Genomic DNA, 19,514 nt, shown 5'->3' with positions numbered 1-19,514 from the left:
GGATCCTGGAATGTTACCGACAGGTAGAGTAGGCTTGTTGCCTTCAACAGCTGGGGGTCAGAAGATCCCCTTCTCATTTCCTTGTCCGACCACAAGCACATCAGCTTTCGTGACCTCCTTTCCGCCACCCCTTAAGGCCGTGGCGATGCCAGCACATTCTGGCTGGGGAAGGGTCCCTGCGCTGCGGTGGGCAGCGAGCCCCGGGCGGCGGCAGCGGAGCGGAGCGGGCCGGACCGGGCGCGCTGCGGAGCGGGCGGAGGTTGGCCGGCGCGGAGGCGGCGGAGGAGGAGCGGGCGGCACAGCGATAGCGCTGACGGGCAGCGGCAGCCGCTCTTTGTCCCCTCCCCTCCCCGGCGCGCCCAGCCCAGCCGGCAGCGCGGAGCGGAGCGGGCCGGCCCGGGGATTCCCTCCCCCGCCGCCGAGGTCGCCATCTTCACCCCCGAGCTCGCCTCGGACGCTGCCGGCCGGGCTCCCGGGGAGCCGCCGGGAGCCTGCGCCGCGCCTTCCCGCTGCATGTGACGGGCGGGCGGTAGCGGCCTCCTCCGCGGATCTCGGCTGCGTCCTCCTCCGCCCCCGGCGCGGCGGGGAGGGGGCGCGGGGCGCCCGGCAGCGGGAGACGGAGGTGCCGGGGCGCGGCGGGCACACAAAGGAGCGGGCGCCGCCGTGGGCAGCGGTGAGTGGCGGGGTAGGGCTGCGGGGTGCCGCGCTCGTCGCCCTGCCCCGTACCTGCCGGTGGGCTGGGCAGCGGCCACTCCCTTTCCCGGGGGCCCACTGGGAGCCATGGCGGGGGTTGCGTTGCGCAGCCGCCGGGGACCGCCGGTGTTTTCCGCACCGCCGGCGCCGCGGCCGGGCAGCGGCGAGCGAGGGCCGAGCGAGGTGCCCGGGGGCGGCGGGGCCCGTGCTGGGCGGGGCGATGCGGGGGAGGCTCCGGCCGCGCCGCCTCGGGAGCGGGCAGTGCCGCGGGCGCGGCGGGTGATGCTGAGCCGCGGTCGCGCTCGACGCTCGGACAAAGAGGAGCGAGCCACAAATTTCGTGGTGGGCGAAAAAAAAACCCCAATCAAACAAACAAAAAAACAAACCAGAGGGGTTTGGGTTTCCTGGATTTTGTGGGGTTTGTTTTCTGGATTTTTTTTTGGTTGGTTGTAAGGCTTTTGGCGGCTGGGCTGGAAGGCTTTTGGTTCTCTTTTAATGCCGTGCGCCCCCGGCCCGTCCCCCGAGCGTGCGGCGGCGGGGCAGGTGCCGCGGCGGGCCCGGGCCTGGGGTCGCGCTGCGGCCGGCGCAGGGCGTGGTGCCGCGGCGGGGATGCCGCGACGCCGCCGAGCCTCCCGCCGTTCCCGGGCGGCGTGCCGGGCCCCGGGGAGCGGTGTAAGGCCCTCCGGCCGGGGAAGGAGGGAGCTGGGGTGCGACAGACAGCAGGGATTGTCGTGCGCGTCTAGAGAGGTAAATTCGCGTTTAACAGCTGCTGTTTGAAATGTGGCGCTTGGCTCCTGGGGTGAGCGTGTGGTTTTCAGGCAAATCCTCCGTGTGTGTGACCCTGTGCGCTTACCAGAATTGTAACTCTTTCGTAGGAGAACGTTCCAGGAGAACGTGAAGCCCTGTGACATTTAACTCTGAAGCTGGATATGCATTAAACTGTAAGTTTTCCGGTTTTGTTTCTGAACTTGCATTGATGAATGGAGTGATTATTTCATGTCTGCGAGATAAAAACTTGAGAAATAATTTAAGTGAGACCCTAGGCAGACTTTTCCCACGCCTGTTACCTATATATGTCTCTTCTAGACTGCAATAACTGGCTAAAAATAAAAAAAATAAAGAAAATCTGGGAAAAAGTGATGCCTTAAATGCTTGCTTTAGGTATGGTTGTGAGATGGATCTTACTTAATCCTCTAGGGCTGACAGTCATCTTTTAGACTTAAATCAGTGTATAGGAAATACCGGTAACTGTAATACTAGTGTGTTTCCCTACATTTGACGAAAATAACTGAGATTAGATGCTGCTTTTTCCTCAGTCATACGGCATATTTAGTCAAATATTTTACTTAGATGATCTGATTAATAGCAGCTCGTTGAAGGTATAGATATATTTCTGAGCTGTTTTTTGCCATGTTAAAATACAGATGCATTTTTGAAAGATGTAATCAAATATTAAATTTCTACTGTAATACTGTAATGGGGCTTTTTGAAGGGTGAAAAGGGCTGTTGTAGATGGAATTGCAGGAAGTGCTCAAGCAAATGACTACAACCACTAATAAAATAAGTAGCAGATCAAACAAGCAATGAGATAATTTAGTATATACATAAATTCATTATATGTCAATAGCTATATCACTGTCTTTTAAATTTGGGTTCTCCCATTAGCTTGAGTGAGAAGCTGGAACCTGGGTAGAACTGTCTGGGCATCTAAAGGGATTTTACTAACAAGTATGAGTTATTCAGTGTTCAAGACACTGGTGAATTTTCTGTGTATCTAGGCCAGAGTTTTATAGCTTAAAAATTACATCACACAGTCCATATAATGTTATATGGCATTTGTGCACCAGAGGAACAAAGCACTCCGTTGTTTTGTGTAGCTTGTACATAAATATTACTGTTAAATTATCTTTTGTTCTGTTTCGCAAAAAAATAATTGTCATTTTACTTGTGCTGTCATATAACCAAACAAAATAAATTTATTTTGAAGCTTGCTAGCAATTCTGATGCTGTGAGTGTTTTGGAAGTTCTGTGGTAGTGTGGTGGTCTGTTGGAAGTCTTGAGGACATGGTGGCTGGTCACAATAGGGAAAAGACAGAAATGTTTCAAATATCCCATCAAGTGAAAAAAAAAGTTGAGCTGATTTAGAATCAGAAAAAGGAGATGAGAAATTGAGTATGTATTCCAACTTACTTTCTGTATATTTTACTGTGCCTTTTTTAACCTGTATATCAGAGGTTTCTTTATGGTGATAAAATATTAGCCCTAAAATGGTTTCAAAGAAATCAGATCATGTTCCATAGAGTTGTTACAGCAAAAAAGAAGGATTAAATGTCTCATTTAATCCCTTTGCCCAGCAAGAAGTTGCTTTCCTAGGAGCAGTGGTTCTTGGTGGTGAAATAGTGCTAATCAGCAGTTGTTGCTCTAATTGATTGTCCATGGCAGAGGAGTCCATGTAACACCCATTAGCTTGAGCAAGCTTGCACGAACCCTGGAGGTACTTGTGCCAGACCTTTTGACCCTGAGGTGGAGGTGAAGGGTCTTCTTTTTTTGCCTCTTGAGTTTCTCCTCACTGGAATTACAGTGCACTTTTAGAAAAATACTTTTTCCTTTACACCACTGACAAGGAGAACATATTTCATTCTGTGATACACCTTTGAGGTGACAGTTTTCCTGAAGTTCAGGATTATACTTTCAAACTATTAGGAATAGCGCTGAGATACTTCTCTGCTTGATGTGATTTTTAGACCTACCTTTTAGGCATGAAGCATAATGTGGAATTAAATGACAATAATGGAAAAAAAGAACCCTGGTGTTGAAGTACTCCCTTGAGATACTGCCCAGATGAGGTTTTTTTTTATTGTTGTTACTTTATTTTCAGTGAACTTAGCTTGACAAATTAAATGTAAACTTAGCATACCATAGTGCTAAGGAAAATCTTGTGCTAGTCTGTTTTGCATACTCCATCATGTTTCATTTTAGAAACCTGCTGGGTTCTGGTCAGTGTCAGTGAGTGCTTGGATAGAATTCGAGTGAGACTAATTTTCACTTTTGAGTGATATACTTTGCCTATTCAAATCAGTTTTCAGCAACTCAGTTGCAGCTCTTGATTACACTTGACAGCCTGAGTCCAGGTAGTGAATAGCAGTTTATCATGTAATTCATTAGTGCAATAAGTGCATTTCCTAGCTATGATTCTAGCAAGCATTACAGACTGTTGCCTTACATAAACAGATGTAAGCACTTATCTTTGGTCACCGCCTTACCCCTGGGTGTGTGTTCCTCGTCCTATGCCTCTGTGTGCCTGTAGATAGAGATGAGGGCTGGTGTGGCCCTTGTTCCCTGTGCCATGTTCATTAAAATGTGTTTGCTGCTGCCATAACTGTTTAATATTAGCCATCTTGTGTCTCCTGGTTTTAATACTGGCCTTGTATTGTGTAGTGCCTAAAAGAGTTTTAGAGGAACTTGGGGTGTTGTGAAAGTGTTCGTCACTGTCTTCATACTTTAAAAGGGGGGAGAATGAAGCAAAGTGTTTATCACTGCGCAAATAAATTATTTTATTTTTTGAATAGGCTAGATGTAGAAAAGCAGGCACATGCTGTTCTTTTCTGTAGCCAAGCCTCGGAGGAAAATGAAGGAGAGAGGGGGAGGAGGAATACTGCTCTGAAGGATGCTGAACTTGAGATGGGTGGATTGGATTAATTTTTCTTTAAAGGAAATCAGTTGATCTGAAGAGAGGCTTTTGAGCATTCACAGTCACTTAAAGGTTTCATGTTATTTTGATGAAGCAAGTCTGTCTTGCATGATGAGCGTCTCATTTTATTGTATGACTAGCAATGATAAGAATTGATGATGAATTCAAGGAAGAGGCAACCTGAGGCAATTGAACGTGGGTAAAAGAGCAATCAAACAGCTGCAGTGAACATGTTTAAGTGGGGGCTTCACATAAAGGGCAGATTGAACAGGAAGTTTAGCAGCGAGAAGGCTGCCTCTTAGTAGCAACGTGAATGTAGGAAAATTAGGCTGGTGAGCGTCCTACAAGAGGGTTTTGGCTCAATGCCCATTACATAGATGGGTAGCTCTGCCTGAGGACTCCTTTGGTCTTTCTCAAATTGAATGTTTTGTGTGGTTAGAAGTGGATGTGCAAGACGAAATTACTAGACCAGGGGTAGTTGTAAGAGGAACAGTAGTTTCTGTTGACTGCTTCACCTCAACAACAAGGGGAAGAAGAGCTGCCTTGTCCGTATAGAAAGCAAAGTTAAGGGGGTGCAGACCTCCTTCAAAGCAGTCTTACGTATTCTTTGTCAGTTTCACATCAGCAGAATGTCTTAGGACAGGAGTGTAAGGAGGAAGACATAAGGTGTAAATGAAATTGTTGGCAGGTTTTGCAGGCTTCTTCCTGAAACATAACTGAACTATATTAATTTCCTCTTCTAATTTAGTTAGTTTTCTGCCCAGTCAAATTTGCAGTATTTGCTGTGAGACGTCAGAGGGAGAGCTGCTGGTGTGACTCTTGTGGATGTCTTGTGCAGGGCTAGGAGTTGGACTTGATTATCCTTGGGCATCCCTTCCTACTCAGCATATTCTGTGATACCTTCTATCTGCACGTGCATTAGGGTGGAGGCAAGCTGCTGCTAACTGCACTGCCTGAAGAGCTAGGAGCTGCTGCACAGCTTGCTTCTGTGTTATGGCTAAACAATATTCAACAAACAACTGAAATGGCTCTCTGTTGTGTTTGAAGGTTTACCTATTCTGGTACTGTTGAAAGCAGGGATTATATTATAGGCTGACATCTAGTCATGTCAAAAGTCTATTGAATTGCAGTTACCTGAGCCCTTGATCTGACTTCATGCTTATTAGAAAAGAGTTATCTCAGTGCTTCACTGGACAGTTTGAATCCTTTCCCCACCATGCACAGATTGTAACAGATGTGTGCTGGCCTGTGATGAGGGTTTTTTTGCATTGTATAAGCTAGTGCCTCTGTGTTGGGGAAGAGGTGCTGGAAGAAAAATTGCAGTTCATCTTTATAGAAGAGGAGAAAGTTTGTTCTCAACAGTAAGGGGCTTGTAATGCTGGGAGGGTATTTATTGCACATGGAGATGACCACTCTCATCTAATAACTTTTCACAGCTCAACAGAGTGCCTTGAAGTTGCACTTTAGGCAAGCAGTGATAAAATATTGTAAGTATCTCTATCTATTTAGGCTAAAAGAGGGAGCTATTTGTTTTATCAGTGCATGAACAGTACAAGGGCAAAACTGGGCATGAACCCAGTAACTGATTACGGACTGCGTCATGGTTTGCTGGGTATTTTGGAATCTTGTACTTTTTTACAAATTGCTGTACAACTCAACCTGTTTTTTTCTAACTGTATGTGCCTTGAACTTTATCAGTTATTACAAAGAGTTCGAAAATGTTTCCTTAAGAAAATTTTTTTTCACAGAATAGAAAGCATGTTGTCACCAAAGCCTCCCCAGTTAAAATCCAAATTGTCCTCATAAAAGAAATAAATATGTGCCTTCACAGAGGTTTGTGAACTCCGTCTTAAAGTTCTGGCATATCATTGTATGGGCTTTATATACTTTTCCCATGCTTCATTTTTGGAATGGGGCCTTCTAATCATCTTTTTTGTACTCACTCACTGAATTTGGAGACCAGCTGTTTAAATCTCTTGCAGAAATAGGACTTTTCCAGTTTGCAGCTGGCTTCCTTGTCAAAACAGTCATGCTGCTTAGTACTGAAATATTATATGCAGAAAGTGTCTTGTTACATTTATTGGTTGCTTTTATCTTGCAGCTCATATTCAGTAAGTCTTGTGCTGTCTGATAACACCTCTTTTAATTGGCCCCATGTGATGTAGCTATTAGCATCAAACATCAGTTGATAGAGGAATTCCACCTACTCCTTTAAAGCTTCCTGAGAACAATTTTTCACTTGAGCTCAACTACCTATTTCTTCTCTTGACCCTGAAAGTGAATGGTATCTTGCCCTGGTATATTTGCACTGAAGTTCTTTTCTAGTAAGCTGAGTTTTATAAGGTTTGTTCTGCCTTGATATAGTTTAAAAAAGCCTAAAATTGATGTGAGAATGTAGTTTCAAGTTAAGTAGTCTTGCTCACTTGAACTGTATAAACAGATTTTGAGATACAATAGGAGCTGTTTCCTTCAGCCAAAATTAGGCATAAGTATTTCAGAAATAGGAGTATACCCATTTTATTTGGTGTAGACATGTTCAGAAAGTCAGTGTACAGTGGACTGAAAGAAAGGCTTAAAATGTGTATTTTAAGTAACATCTAAGGGTGGAAAAAGGGAGCAGGGAGTAGTCTTCACCAAGTTACACCAAAGTGTTATTTTTGTTGTTCACGCACTCCTTGCTCATCTGACTGTTTTGGTTTTGTCCTCAAGCATATGTGAGGAGTAATTTGCAGACGTAATAGAAAACTAAGCTTTGATGCATTCTGTTATTTTATTTCTTTTTGGTTGGTTGGTTTTGTCCTATCAAAAATTCATCCTGCACAAATGTTTAGGTGATGTGCTCACAGTAGGAGCATGCCACTGGTACAGCCATGGTTTGCTACGTAATCAAGTCTTTATTTCAGTGTTGAAATAGGGACTGTTTTGAAAGTATAAATCTAGGTGTGTTCAGCTCTGCTATTTCTTATAATTGTACCTCGTTTTCTTCTAAGCTGTCTTGTAAATGGCGAAGCCTTGTGGTACTCTTCAAAAATCTTAGTTCATCTTGAGACTGCGAATTCACTGAGGTGGATTTGAAGGGGCAGTGTATCAGCACAGACAGTTTCACGTGTAGACCATCCTCTAGGGTCTACTGTATCCAAGCTGCTGTAAGCTTTTTCTGTAGAAGAATCTCTAAATCCCTGCACTGGTGCCTTTATTTTCCATGAATGATTGCAAAGTGGCACTTCCACTTAGCACAGGCTTTTCCCGGGAAGTCAGCAGGAGTGATGACTCCTTTCAGCTCTAAAGCATTGCAGGTCAAATCCTGGCTATGACTAAATTAGTGGTGAAGCTTTGAGTGAGATCCTAAATTCATTGCAATTTAAGGTCTGCAGAGCAAGTTAACTGCATCTCTGCAAGAATGTGTTTGCGAGAGTGATCCTGGCCATCAACCAGCACTTATGGTGGAGTCATATTTCTTCAGTGGAATTGCAGATAGTTGTATCCAGAGGTGCTTACAAACCAAAGTGTGAGCATTATCAGTTTATATATAGAAAAATACAGGTACAGGAGGTTGTGGTGGATTTGTTTTTTAACGTATTTATTATTTGGTTGGGGCACAGTTGTCACCTTTGCTCCCAGTCCTTTGTCCTCTGTGTTGTCAGGATATATATGTATTCATTGTAAGATGATCCTTAAATCTTAAGATTATTTTATTATTATTTAGATCAGTTGAAAATTGTAATAGATAAAAGGAGACTGCATTAAGAGTGATCCTACTTGGGAGAAACTCACAGCAGGCACAGACCTGTGATAGTCCAAACTAGTGTGCATTTTAGTGAAATAGTATGCAAATTAAGTATTCCATTAAAGAAAATGTGTTGTTCTGAAAGTGATTCTTCCACAGATTAGAGAGGTACTCAAATATTTACAGAGGTAATGGATGATTCTAGATTGTTTTTTATACTGTTTATATGCTACCTCTTTTTTCAAATTCTTAAAATTTGTTCTTTTTCTTTCAAGGACTTTGTTTCTACTGGTTGAGATCATATTCAAGTATTTTTGTCAATGTTCTTCTGTACAGACAATTTTATCAAGCTATTTGTGACTTGGTGTCCTTTAAAACGTAACTTAATTTGTGTTTGCATCTATTCAAAGATGCTGAGGTCAAATGCTGTACTGTTCTGAAGTCCCAGGCAGCAAATTTTGCAGATCACTATGGTAATGTGCGTGTGGGCATGTGGGAGGAAGGCTAAAGCTGGAACCTGCATTAACAGAATCTGTTAATATTACATATGCTCAATGGCACTAGCACTGCTTGTTCTTTGACATGCATGTTCTTTGACTGCATGTTCTTTGGTTAATTAAAAAAAAAGTAATATGACGGAATTAAAAGCCTCTATTGTCTGATTTTTAATCTTTTTTTTTCTTCTCTGTGTATGTGTGCTTCTGAAAGAACTCTACTGAAATAAAATATAGGTAATTGTGGAATCTTCTTTCTGTTCGGAAGTTGCAATTATGATCTTGTAAAGTAGCAAAGAAGCTCCACAATTTCTTTGTTCCCTCTCTGAGAACTTATGGATAGACTTAAAAGTCATTGTGTTACAGCTAGAGATATCTACCAAGAACACTTGCTACTCATAGTGCATGTCCTGGTGATTTCTGCCAAAGCATTGTGAATGTTTAAGTTGCTTGATTTTGGGTAAGCATATTTGGATTCTTCTGTACTTGCTATTGTTTTCTCAAATACAGAATTAGTTCTGAAGCATCAGAACTAATTCAGTGCTAGTTTATTTGTTTTTTTTAAAAAAGAAGAACTGTGTTCTGTTCTGAAACTGATTCTTAATTGCCCTTAGTGCTGATTGCAGATAAACTTATCAATACCTATGAATTTGGTATGTTGGAAAAGTCAACAAGAGAAGAGTTAAAACTGACTTTTTTTTTTTGTCTCTTTCTTACTGTAGTCTAAATAAACTTGGAAAAATTGGAGACTTGGATGAAGAATGATTTATATTCCCCATTACTATATTGATTGTTGCAAGCCTCAAAGTAGGAGAAGAGTGAAGACTATGAAGGACGTAGAGGGGAAGCCACTCAAATAGGGGCTGAGGTCACTCAGTTTGCTGAGCCTGGAGGAGACTGAGGAGAGGCAGAGACCTTGTTGCAACTTCCTTGTGAGGGGTAGAGGAGCAGCATTGATCTCTGTGATGACCAGTGGCAGGACCTGAGGGTATGTGCTGTGCTAGGAGAGGTTCAAGTTGGATATTAGGAAAAGGTTTTGTGCTTGCTTCCTAAGGAAAAGGCTCCCTTAGGAAGTGGTCACAGCACCCAGCCTGACAGAGTCCAGAAGTGTTTGGACAATGCTCTTGTATGACTCTTGAAGCTGTCCTGTGCAGGGCCAGGAGTGGAATGATGATCCTTGTGGTTCCTTTTCAGTTCGGCACATTATATGAGTCTAAGAAATTTTAATTACTTGCAATAACTTACTAGTTTAAAAATACTGACCCACTGCTATTGGGAATTACAGGCATTGATACGGGTTCAAAATGCAGACCAAGTCATGATGTGACTTTTGTTACATGGCCTGAGGGAGTGGGCTTCTTAACTATATCATTGCATAGGTAGACCTTATAGCAAAACAACCAAGAAGGATCCAAGAATCCAAGTCGAGATGCTCTTGCTGCATCGGAGTTCAGGTGGGTCAGGAGGTTCACCAGAGCTGCCTTTGCCACCAGCAGAGCAGAGTTATTAGCCTGGCGTGACGTGAACATTCAGACTGTTCTTAACTTGGGAGGTCACCCGGAGATCTCAGCCATCTGTGTGTGCATTCACATTACTTGCTGCATTTTGTTTTTACAATGCTATTCACTTGTTGTACACGATCTGTCATAGTAATAACTCTTATTACTGTGATATTTTTCCTTCAAAATGCCAGGCCTCCTTTTGAGAGTGCAAGTGTGGGAAGTGATGGCTTTGACAGTCTTTGCCTTAGGAAAACAAGCTGCTTTTTCAAGGCTGTTTCTGCGGGGGCTGAACATCGCTGTGTACGCAGTGTAGTCATTTGTATATCTAGTGACTTGCTAGGTCCTTTTTTGCATTTTGAGGAGAAAGATACTTACCATGTACTAGACTATCTCTCTTTAAATGTCTTTAAAAGACAAAACGTGTCAGTCAGTACGACTTTGGACAGTGGACTGTTGTAATTTTGGGTGGGATTGTTTTTCATTCCATCATTCCCTTGACCTGTTTCTGTTATGTATAGGATCTGTAGTCCCACACAGATTGATTGTCATCTGGGTGATTTAAAGCAGACAGATTTTTCATATTAGATTTTGAAGAAAAAATTCAAGTAAACTACATCCTTTATCTGATGAATCAGTGAAGTTACTTATGTCAGGTTTTCAAAGTCTATATTGGCAGGTGTGAAAACAGAGTACATGCTCTGAAAAGCATGCTACTAAATACACCTTCCTCCCACTGTTTAGAAAAAAAATAAAAGCCTTTATGGTAGTAAAATAATCTTGAGAAAGAAATACTAGTACATGGATACTTCTTCTTTCACTTTAGAAAGGTTTAGCCTCTCAAACTTTTTAATACCTACTGAGTTTCTCCATACTCAAAGTTCAGAGTGCCTAATTGAAGTGAAATACAAGGTTTCTCCCTTTATGTAGCTGAATTTCTGCACTTTGTGCTTCTTATCCCAGAGTATCTTTCTGTCTTCTCCCTAGTGTGTTCATATAGTGTTATGTGTTCATCTTCTAAAGCAAGCATGTTTGTCTCTGAGCCAAGGAATTTCATTAGAAAGAGGAGAAATAGGAAAGCCTGATGCCAGTATAGATTAACAGGATGTGGACACCAGTCTTCTGGGTGTCTGACCCCTAGTAGTTTCTGGGAGAATTATTTGCCTTTTTTTTCTGACTTGGGAGATTTTCTGGAGGCCACCCAAGATAAATGCAAACATTGTGAAGTTTTGAAATGTCTTGGTGTTGCTTTCTTTTAAGGATCTCTTGAAAACAATGTTTGAGGTGAAGAAAAGGCATTCTGAGGTAAGTTTAAGTAGGCTACTGTTCCAAGTCCTCTTGTAGGGCTAAGTTGGTGAACAGAAGTATCTTTCTCCTGAAGAAACAGAGTGTCTTTCTCCTAAAGGCATACCTTAAGTGTAAACGCCATCTCTAGTTTGTCCTCCAAGGAGCTCTGATTTTGAGATTTATATCCCTCTGGTAGGAATGGGAGAAACTGAAATGAACCTTCTCAATTTTTTCAACTTGTCTTTTATGTTATATACTGTATGTCTCTTTTGGTGCCAAATATGCACAGGTCTGAATTCACTGATGTTTCACTGACTCCATTCATTATGGTTCTGTGTAATTAATTGCTGTACCAATTACAGACTTCATCATAGTGAAATAATAAAATATGCTCTATGGGCTGTCTGTAATTTCCTGTATGTATGTGACTTTGCCTTTGACTAGAATACAATGAAGATTTTAAACCTGTGTGACTTTGCCTTTGACTAGAATACAATGAAGATTTTAAACCTGTGTGTATATATATGGTGTATGTCTACGGAGATAAAAATTACTTAGGTACAAAATAAATAATTGGTATTTTTTCCATTTTTGTTTTTAATAACTTTCAAAATGATGAAAAAGTTCCAAATGAAGACAGTGAAACCCAATGCAAACTTTAGATTTTTATTTTTTAATGGATAAAACAGTTAAACTGCTGAAGTTCACTTTTTTTTTTCTTCTAGCAGACAGGACTGAATGTCTGCAGAGTAACTGTTCATGTATTATAAATTCACAGGCTCTTTAGCTTAGAAAATCTTTTTCTTTATGGTATGAATGCATCTTTAAAGTTTACAGTGTACATGTCTTGCGTTTTCAAAGTCTGTATCAAATTCCAACCTGTTTTGTATAATTAGAAAACAACTTAGAAGGTGTTATGGAGCTAAAGTAATGATTTTGCTCTCTGAATTTGATACTTAGGAATAGCAGTATTAATTTTCTCCATTCTTTTGATGCTTATGATGCTTTTATAGCTGTTCCACTAAAATATGCTTCCTTCCCATTGAGGTTCTCTAAAATAATGTCTCTCTTCAGTAGAAGCACTGTACTAATAGATACATTTCACTTTCCTAAGGGCACCCATATCCCATTTTTTCACCCCTATTGATTTGGTTTTTGTCATCTTTGTTTTCATACACAGATTTTATAGTGAACTCATAGAAGGCAAATGTGACTTGTGAGCTGGGATGGACTAAGTAAAATAAGAAATCATCTGAGAGATATTATCAGGATTGCAATGTTAATATGACCTGTTAATATGACCTGTTAATCACTAATGCAACATTAGTGATTTTTTGTAACTGGTTAAATCAGTAATGTAATTATTATTTAGAAATACAGGCTTGAAAACAAGGCTTCAGAGAAGCATACAGCTTCAAATTCTCACACAAATTATACCACTTCGAGAAATGCTTGTTGTAACTGGATTTTTTAATGAATGTGATGTGGGCAAGTCTGCAGTAAGCCCTCCAGAGTCAATAGAGAGTTGGCACTGCTGGATAAGTAGTGTGCCGTGGCAGTACCTGCAAACAACTACTTTTTCCACTCTGCTGTCATTTAATAGCCTTTCAAGCCAAAAGTCTACCATTTATAGCAATGATTTTATTAATTAAATTGTCCATTAGGATGTATATTTAGTCTCCAGGATTCATACATCTGGAATTCTAAATAGCTGTGGCATGATGACTTACAGCCACTGGTCCAGATCATCTCATTTCTGACTGACTTTTAAAGATGTTGTTGTACAAGGATGGCTTTCGTTATTCTGTCCTGCTGCTCTTACAGCATGTCCCTAGATTTCCAATGATGAAGTTTAGGAAAGTCTTGAAGTCTTTTTTTTATTTAAGGAGAGGGGTGGAGGAAAACATTTGGCTTAGAGATTGTAAATATAGATATTCTTATATCTACTGTTTCCTCATTTGTATAAATGTTATTACATATTTAAATTGTTTATACAGAATTGGTCTCAACATGCTAAGGATGTTATGTGTGCTTTTAATGTATTCTCTTTGCTAATTTCTCATAATGCAGGTTTCTCTGAGTGAAATTTACCAATGTAAATCTTTCTCCACTTTGCTTTCAGTTGCATTGCATTTGAGTGAGGAGGTCTGTGTTTACTGCAGCTAAATGAGCTGTTTCTCCTGTCTATGTACCAGCTATTGTCCACAGTGTCTTAAACTAGAGCGTAGCTAAATTTCAGTAACACTTCTGTTATAAAGTTCAATAACACTTCTGTTATAAATTTCTATAACACTTCTGTTATAAAGTTGACATCTACTCTAAAAAGACATGATTGCCTTTCTGGCTTTAAGGATTTTATTTGCTTCATATTGGACTTTCACAGCTCTTGCCATGCAATGCCATGCAGACAAGTTTATCCCTTTCCTCTTTTCCTTCACAATATTTTTCTTTTCAGCAACCATTTTTCTGCATTTATTGTCTGCTGTACCTGCTCTCATCTGCCTTAGCTCTTCGTTCCTAGTTCATAATTTCTCTGACGATCTTTTCTGAAAATGACATGGGTAAAGATAAACACCCCCTAATTTTACATTTAAAATCTGTCTTATGTCAGTCTGAGAAGAAGAAAGAGACTTGGTTTCCTAATGTGTGGGCAAGGAAGGGCTCAGATATGATAAAAAAGCCCCCAGTAGAAGTCTGCAAGCAAATGCCTCATCATATAGTGTGAAGGTTAAAACATTGGAGTTCTCAAGTGTAGAAGGGAGGTGGAACTTTTTGTCTGGGGTGTTGTTTTGCTCTGTTTTGGGGTGGGTTTTTTTGCTTATTTTAGTGAAATCTGCAAAACACTTCCCTATCTAACACAGGAGATGTACAAAATTTCATTTACTACCACATTAACATTATTTTTATATGCACATTTGAAGTGTGAACTAGATTGTTTGATATTTTCAGCTTCCCTCACATCTTCTGTCTGTTTTGAAACCCATTTCTGATATATCAGTGCTTTCATGACTGTCGTTGCAGGTGAATACCAGAGTCTTCTGGTTTGTTTGGGTTGAGTTTTTTGAATAGAGATTTAACAGCACTAAATATTCTCCTGCTACTTCAAGTAGCAGTGATTCTTCTTTTCACTCAGAGCCAGCTCTTATGAGTGTGTTTCTTTTATTGCTTGCAGTACTTGCAATACACCCTTCCTTCAACTGAGAACTGCTGAACTCGTTAGCAGATGTCATGGATGCGATTCAGTAAAAAACTTGTTTGCTAAACCTCACACACTTGGTGGCATTGAACTGCCATGTTACATATTATTTTTGGGAACTAGTAAAAAACTGTTATTCCTGAATGACCTGGTATTGCCAGTAAATTGAAATCTGATCACTAGCTATACTTGTGAAGAAATTATGTTGGAATACACATACAATTTCCACACACCCCTGCTAATATAAAAGTCTGACCCTAGCAAAGGAAGCAGCCAAAATTAAGTAGGTCCTGCTTTTGTACCCATGCTCCTTATTTACTTCATTTAACTATGTCAGACATATGTGTATATATATAAAAATAATTTATGTAACTTAAACAGGGTATAAGCATACTGGGATATAAGGGTTAAGAGGACCTGAGAGTGCACAAGTCAGTGATTGTTTCTTTCAGCGGTGCTGTAAACAAGGTAGTCGTAATCCTTGGAATCATTTACAAGTGGAAATAGCTCAGTTATTCTGACACCTGCGGTTCTTTGCAAAGGAGAAGTCTTGGAGGAACTCCTGACTCTCCCTCTTGGTAGCTGTTTTTTTCCTGGAACCATGAAGTTACATTGCTCTTCACTGTGAATAGTTTGGATTAGGTGCTGTAACAGACAGTAACTTAATTCTGTTTTTTTTCAGTTTTTCATTGCTCTCTAAAATTGGGGATATCTTCACTGAATAACTTGCTGCTTAAAGAAAGTAACAGAAGTTGGGAAATTCAGGTAAGCAATACTTTCGGTTTACTATTCACTTTAAATGTTGATGCAAATATGTATGACAGATCTATAAATAGTCATTGTACCAAAACCAAAAAAGTGTGATACAGATTTTAACCTTACTAAGACTGAATGTGGTTTCATGGCACCTCTTGAGCTCTAATCAGGCCCTGATAATAAGTCCAGCAGACTTATGACATTCAAGTGTTCTTTGTGCTCATAATAAAAATAAATTAATGTTCAGATTTAATGTGATAGGAGATCCAGGTACTTTGTAATGCTCAATAAATTTAACAAATTATTTTTGACAAACTATTGTCTTGTTGCCCCAACATATTCTGGTATTCATGGTATGTGCAGCCACATACACTTCCATTTCTTTTCCCAATTTTCTTATCAAGGAAAATTCTTGATGGATTTGCTAATTACATGTATTTCATATTTCACTTCCTTTGTTTCAACTAAGGCTACTAAAGAGATCTCCAATACTTAATTCCAGTATAAGATGACTGAATTCTTTTGGTGTTCTTTGTGTAATAGCTTTCATGGTTTTAATAATTTAGTTTGCAACTCTGTATATTACAGAGTTGTTTATTCTGCTTTGCTCTGATTTTAAGGATTCATCCAACTTTAATTCGCTACTTTCTAGTTTTTAATTCAAATATATGTGTTTTGGTGTAGTGTTAAATAATGTGTAGGAATTGACAGTAGTTTTAATTACCTGAATTTTCCTCCGCCAAAATACTCAAATCTGTTCCTATTTGACTTTGCTCATTGATAATGATTGTAGCACATGTATATGGGGTTAATTGCTGGGGTTACACGAATAACCAATGAAACAGTTAAACCCTGAAACTATTGCTAATTTCTTATGACCTCAATTCTACATAGCAATTTAATTTTAGGAGCTTGTAGTTCTCGTTTAATATTTTTATTTACTGTTTTCATGTTTTACTTTTTAAAAATCCAAATGAAGGTTGTGGAAAAGAATCCTGTAGGATATCAGTACCTTAGGAAATGTATATAAAAATCCCTTGCGCAGGTTGTTTCCCCAAAAAGAGATGTAACTTGTGAAACATATTGCAAAAACTCTCCCTATAGTGTTTTGCAGGCTTTGTTATTGATTTCTTTTTCAGGAGCTAAGTGTCTTTCTATTTTACCTTACTCTCTGCTTCTAATCACCAGTCATGTAGTATGTAATTCAAGTACCCGTAAAAATCGATGCTTAACCCTAAAAAAACTCAAAGTATTTTGAATTTTGTTTAAATACAGGTAACATTACATTTTACATTTTAAGATACTGGTCAGTGTTACATTTTCTGTTTCATTCTTTCTGCCTCCCTTCCCCCAAGTTCCTTTGAACATTCTGAAGTGTTTTCAGTATGACTGATGATACCAGACGTGTTTGGGCTTATCCTTAGTGTTGTGCACTTCCTTTCCATTATCACCTGATCTTTTTAGCTCTCATTTCACTATTACTTGTAAAACGTTTCTGCCAGGGAGTCTGGGGAAGAAAGTCTGCACAGGGATTTACCCTGGAGAAGCATGTGACAGAAAGGTGATTGTATTCTTGGCATGAGAAACTGAAGTGTAAATAGCATCCCACGCTGGGAGCAGGAGCTGCTGTCTCTGTTGCTGACCCTGCAGCTTCTCCTCTAGCCTGCTGCTTGCTGCTGGGACTCAAGGACATTCCCAGATGTTTTATGTGCCCACCAAGTGAAAAAATGTTTTCTGCCCACCATGTGCAGAATGGGATTGGGCTGTGCCGATGGGAATCTCTGCCCTTTCGACTCTGTCAGGAAAGGGGAGAGAGAAAGAAATAGTAGCTCAGTTGTAGTAACTATCCCAAATCTAAGGTCATTTTTAAGTAGTTTTATGAACTGCCAACCTCAAAAAATTCACAACCAGAAAAATACTGTCCGGTGAGGGTGGATGGAAGAAGGAAGGCAGGCAGTTGGGTAGCACGTGTAGGGGTGATAAGGATAGGTAAAACATGATGCTGATGATGCCTATTTGAAGAAGACAACTCAGAGGAAAAGAAGAGCAGTATTGAAAACCAGAGGGAAGTAAGGGCTTTACTGTAAGCAGCAGCAGGAGGGGACAGGGATGGATGACAACTGGTGCAGGAAGGCAGGTGAGGAAGGAGCAGAACTTGTGGAGCAGAGGTTCAGTGAGTGGTGAACGCCACTGGAGCGGGAGCAGACAGGAAGCAAAGAGAACTCGCAGTGCAAAAATATGCGTGTTTCGTTCTTGTGCCAGAGACAAGTGAAGTGCAGTGGGTGTTCCCAACCTGTTGGCTGGCCTTTCTGTGCAAGCTCCAGGAGTGTCTCCAGGAAGCTTTAATCATAGACCAGGAAGCGCAGCTTTCCTGACTTTCCTTGCTGGCAGCTATGATGTTGGTGACGGTAAAATCTCCATAAAAACCTTATTATGTGGCCTATTCCAGATTAAAAAAAAAAAAAAAAAAAAAAAAGCCTCAGATCCTAATATTTTTCTTCATTTTTTTAAGGTTTTGAAATTCAGAAATTGAAAGTATGTAAGATAGTGATGGACAGTGCTCTAGTGCCATTTCCTGCTGCCTGTTTGCCTAGAACCCTGCAACTTTTCCTTTCCCTGCTTCACTGCAGTTGTGTGGTGGACTTTGTTCACATGCCAGGGCTTTTGTCGCATGACTCTGACCATGTGCTTTGTGGATGTACTTCCAGTCATGTGAAGTTGAAGTATTTAGGCTTGTGGCTCTTCTTCATAGTTAGTATATTCCTCATCTGGCCTTACAATACCCTTAAACATACAGTTTCCAGCTGTTAAGAGGAAACTCAGAAAAATCTGGAAAAAAAATAATTGAAAATGTGTTCTTCTCAATTTTTCCATTCTCTTTATTGCTAATTCACTAAAGTTCTAGAATACTGGGGTGAGGGAAATGATGGACAAAAACCTCTCTCTTGTGAAGGCAGTGTCAAAACTGTAAATTACTAAAGTTTGGCAAGGGAACCTTTGTTCCATTCATGTCTAGAACTAAAAGCTGGTGCAATGTTTCTGCATTACTCTTTACCTCCAGAAGTCATTACCCTAAAATGCTGGTGGACTGTTCATATGTTGTGCGCACATCTTGATGCCACCATAGAAAAAAACACACATCTTCAAAATCTCAGATATGTCTTTTATGTTCTCCTGCTTTTTTAGTATATGATTTTCAAATTGGGTCTCCAATCTGTGCAAGACTTTAGTTTCCTGAGTAAGGGAATGCTTAGACTTCACCACACTTTCATTAGTTTTCTGTGATTCTAATTTTCAATTTAATAGTTGATTCGTTAATTTGAAGCAATGCCAAAAAGAGAAATTTTAGTTCATTTACGTAATTGAAATTTAATTCAGTGCTTTTTACTCTGAGGGGAAGAAAAGAAAAAAGGAAAGAAGGAAAGGAAAGAAACTCACATAAGATGTTGGATCTCAACATTTTATTTCATTAAGAACTTCTGTTTTTCAGTGTAGCTTAACTACCTTTAACTTCTAAATTCATATAATCATATTAATCCTGTAGAATAATTAAAGTAACACAGGTAGAAGACTGTCCTGTTACTCTATTTCAGATGCCCTTTTGTGCAACCGTTCCATTACTGCTGACTCTTGTACCTTTGTATCTTACTGTCCTCCGCTTCCTCCATTGTTAAACTTGGGGCAAATCACTGGGGTGCAGCTGAATTATGTGACTGATCCAGCTTCTCGAGGGTTCAGAAATGGTTTAGTTTTTTTTCCCTGAAACATTTTGTTTGCATTTCGAGGTAGAACATAGCTGACCCAGCTAAACTATATTAATGTGAACGCCCATGGTCCTTTTGCTCTCACTTTACACAGTATGTGGAACATGAAATACAAATTCTCTGAGGCTTTGTGTCATTGGAAACCATAAAACAGAGGAAAGCTAGGAAACAAAGTTTGTCAATAGGACAATGGCAGTCATGGTAACCAAATTTCATTATACCTGTCTGTACGCAGAGAATAGTAAACGAAAAGAATAGAAAAGTGTGTAGGGAATATTGGTTGATGTCTAAATAAGATACTTAAACTGGTTTGTCATCCTCTGTGCTGTAATGGGGAAGAGAAGGAAAGCACAACACCCAGAGGAATTATCCTGGGAAATATACCTGCCTGATGTCCAGTTTCTGTA

General features: G+C 40.3%; 1 protein-coding gene across 3 annotated transcripts in view; it reads left to right on the top strand.

Annotated features, from left to right (window-relative positions):
- Positions 1 to 532: 532 nt before the first annotated feature.
- The window catches only part of CDC42SE2 (CDC42 small effector 2), an 81,561-nt gene continuing 62,579 nt past the window's right edge, over positions 533 to 19,514 (top strand). The window contains exons 1-3 of one of the 3 annotated variants that reach the window (XM_064736316.1): positions 533 to 673; positions 1,569 to 1,634; positions 15,270 to 15,352. The gene's annotated coding sequence lies outside the window, so the exon portion shown is untranslated. Of the gene's footprint in view, positions 674 to 823; positions 877 to 920; positions 1,036 to 1,568; positions 1,635 to 15,269; positions 15,353 to 19,514 lie in introns of those variants that run through there. The other 2 variants (XM_064736318.1, XM_064736317.1) reach the window with 2 other exon arrangements.

Source organism: Zonotrichia leucophrys, chromosome Z (genome assembly GCF_028769735.1).
Source record: "Zonotrichia leucophrys gambelii isolate GWCS_2022_RI chromosome Z, RI_Zleu_2.0, whole genome shotgun sequence".
Lineage (NCBI taxonomy): Eukaryota > Metazoa > Chordata > Aves > Passeriformes > Passerellidae > Zonotrichia > Zonotrichia leucophrys.
This window is presented reverse-complemented; position numbering and strand designations above follow the sequence as displayed.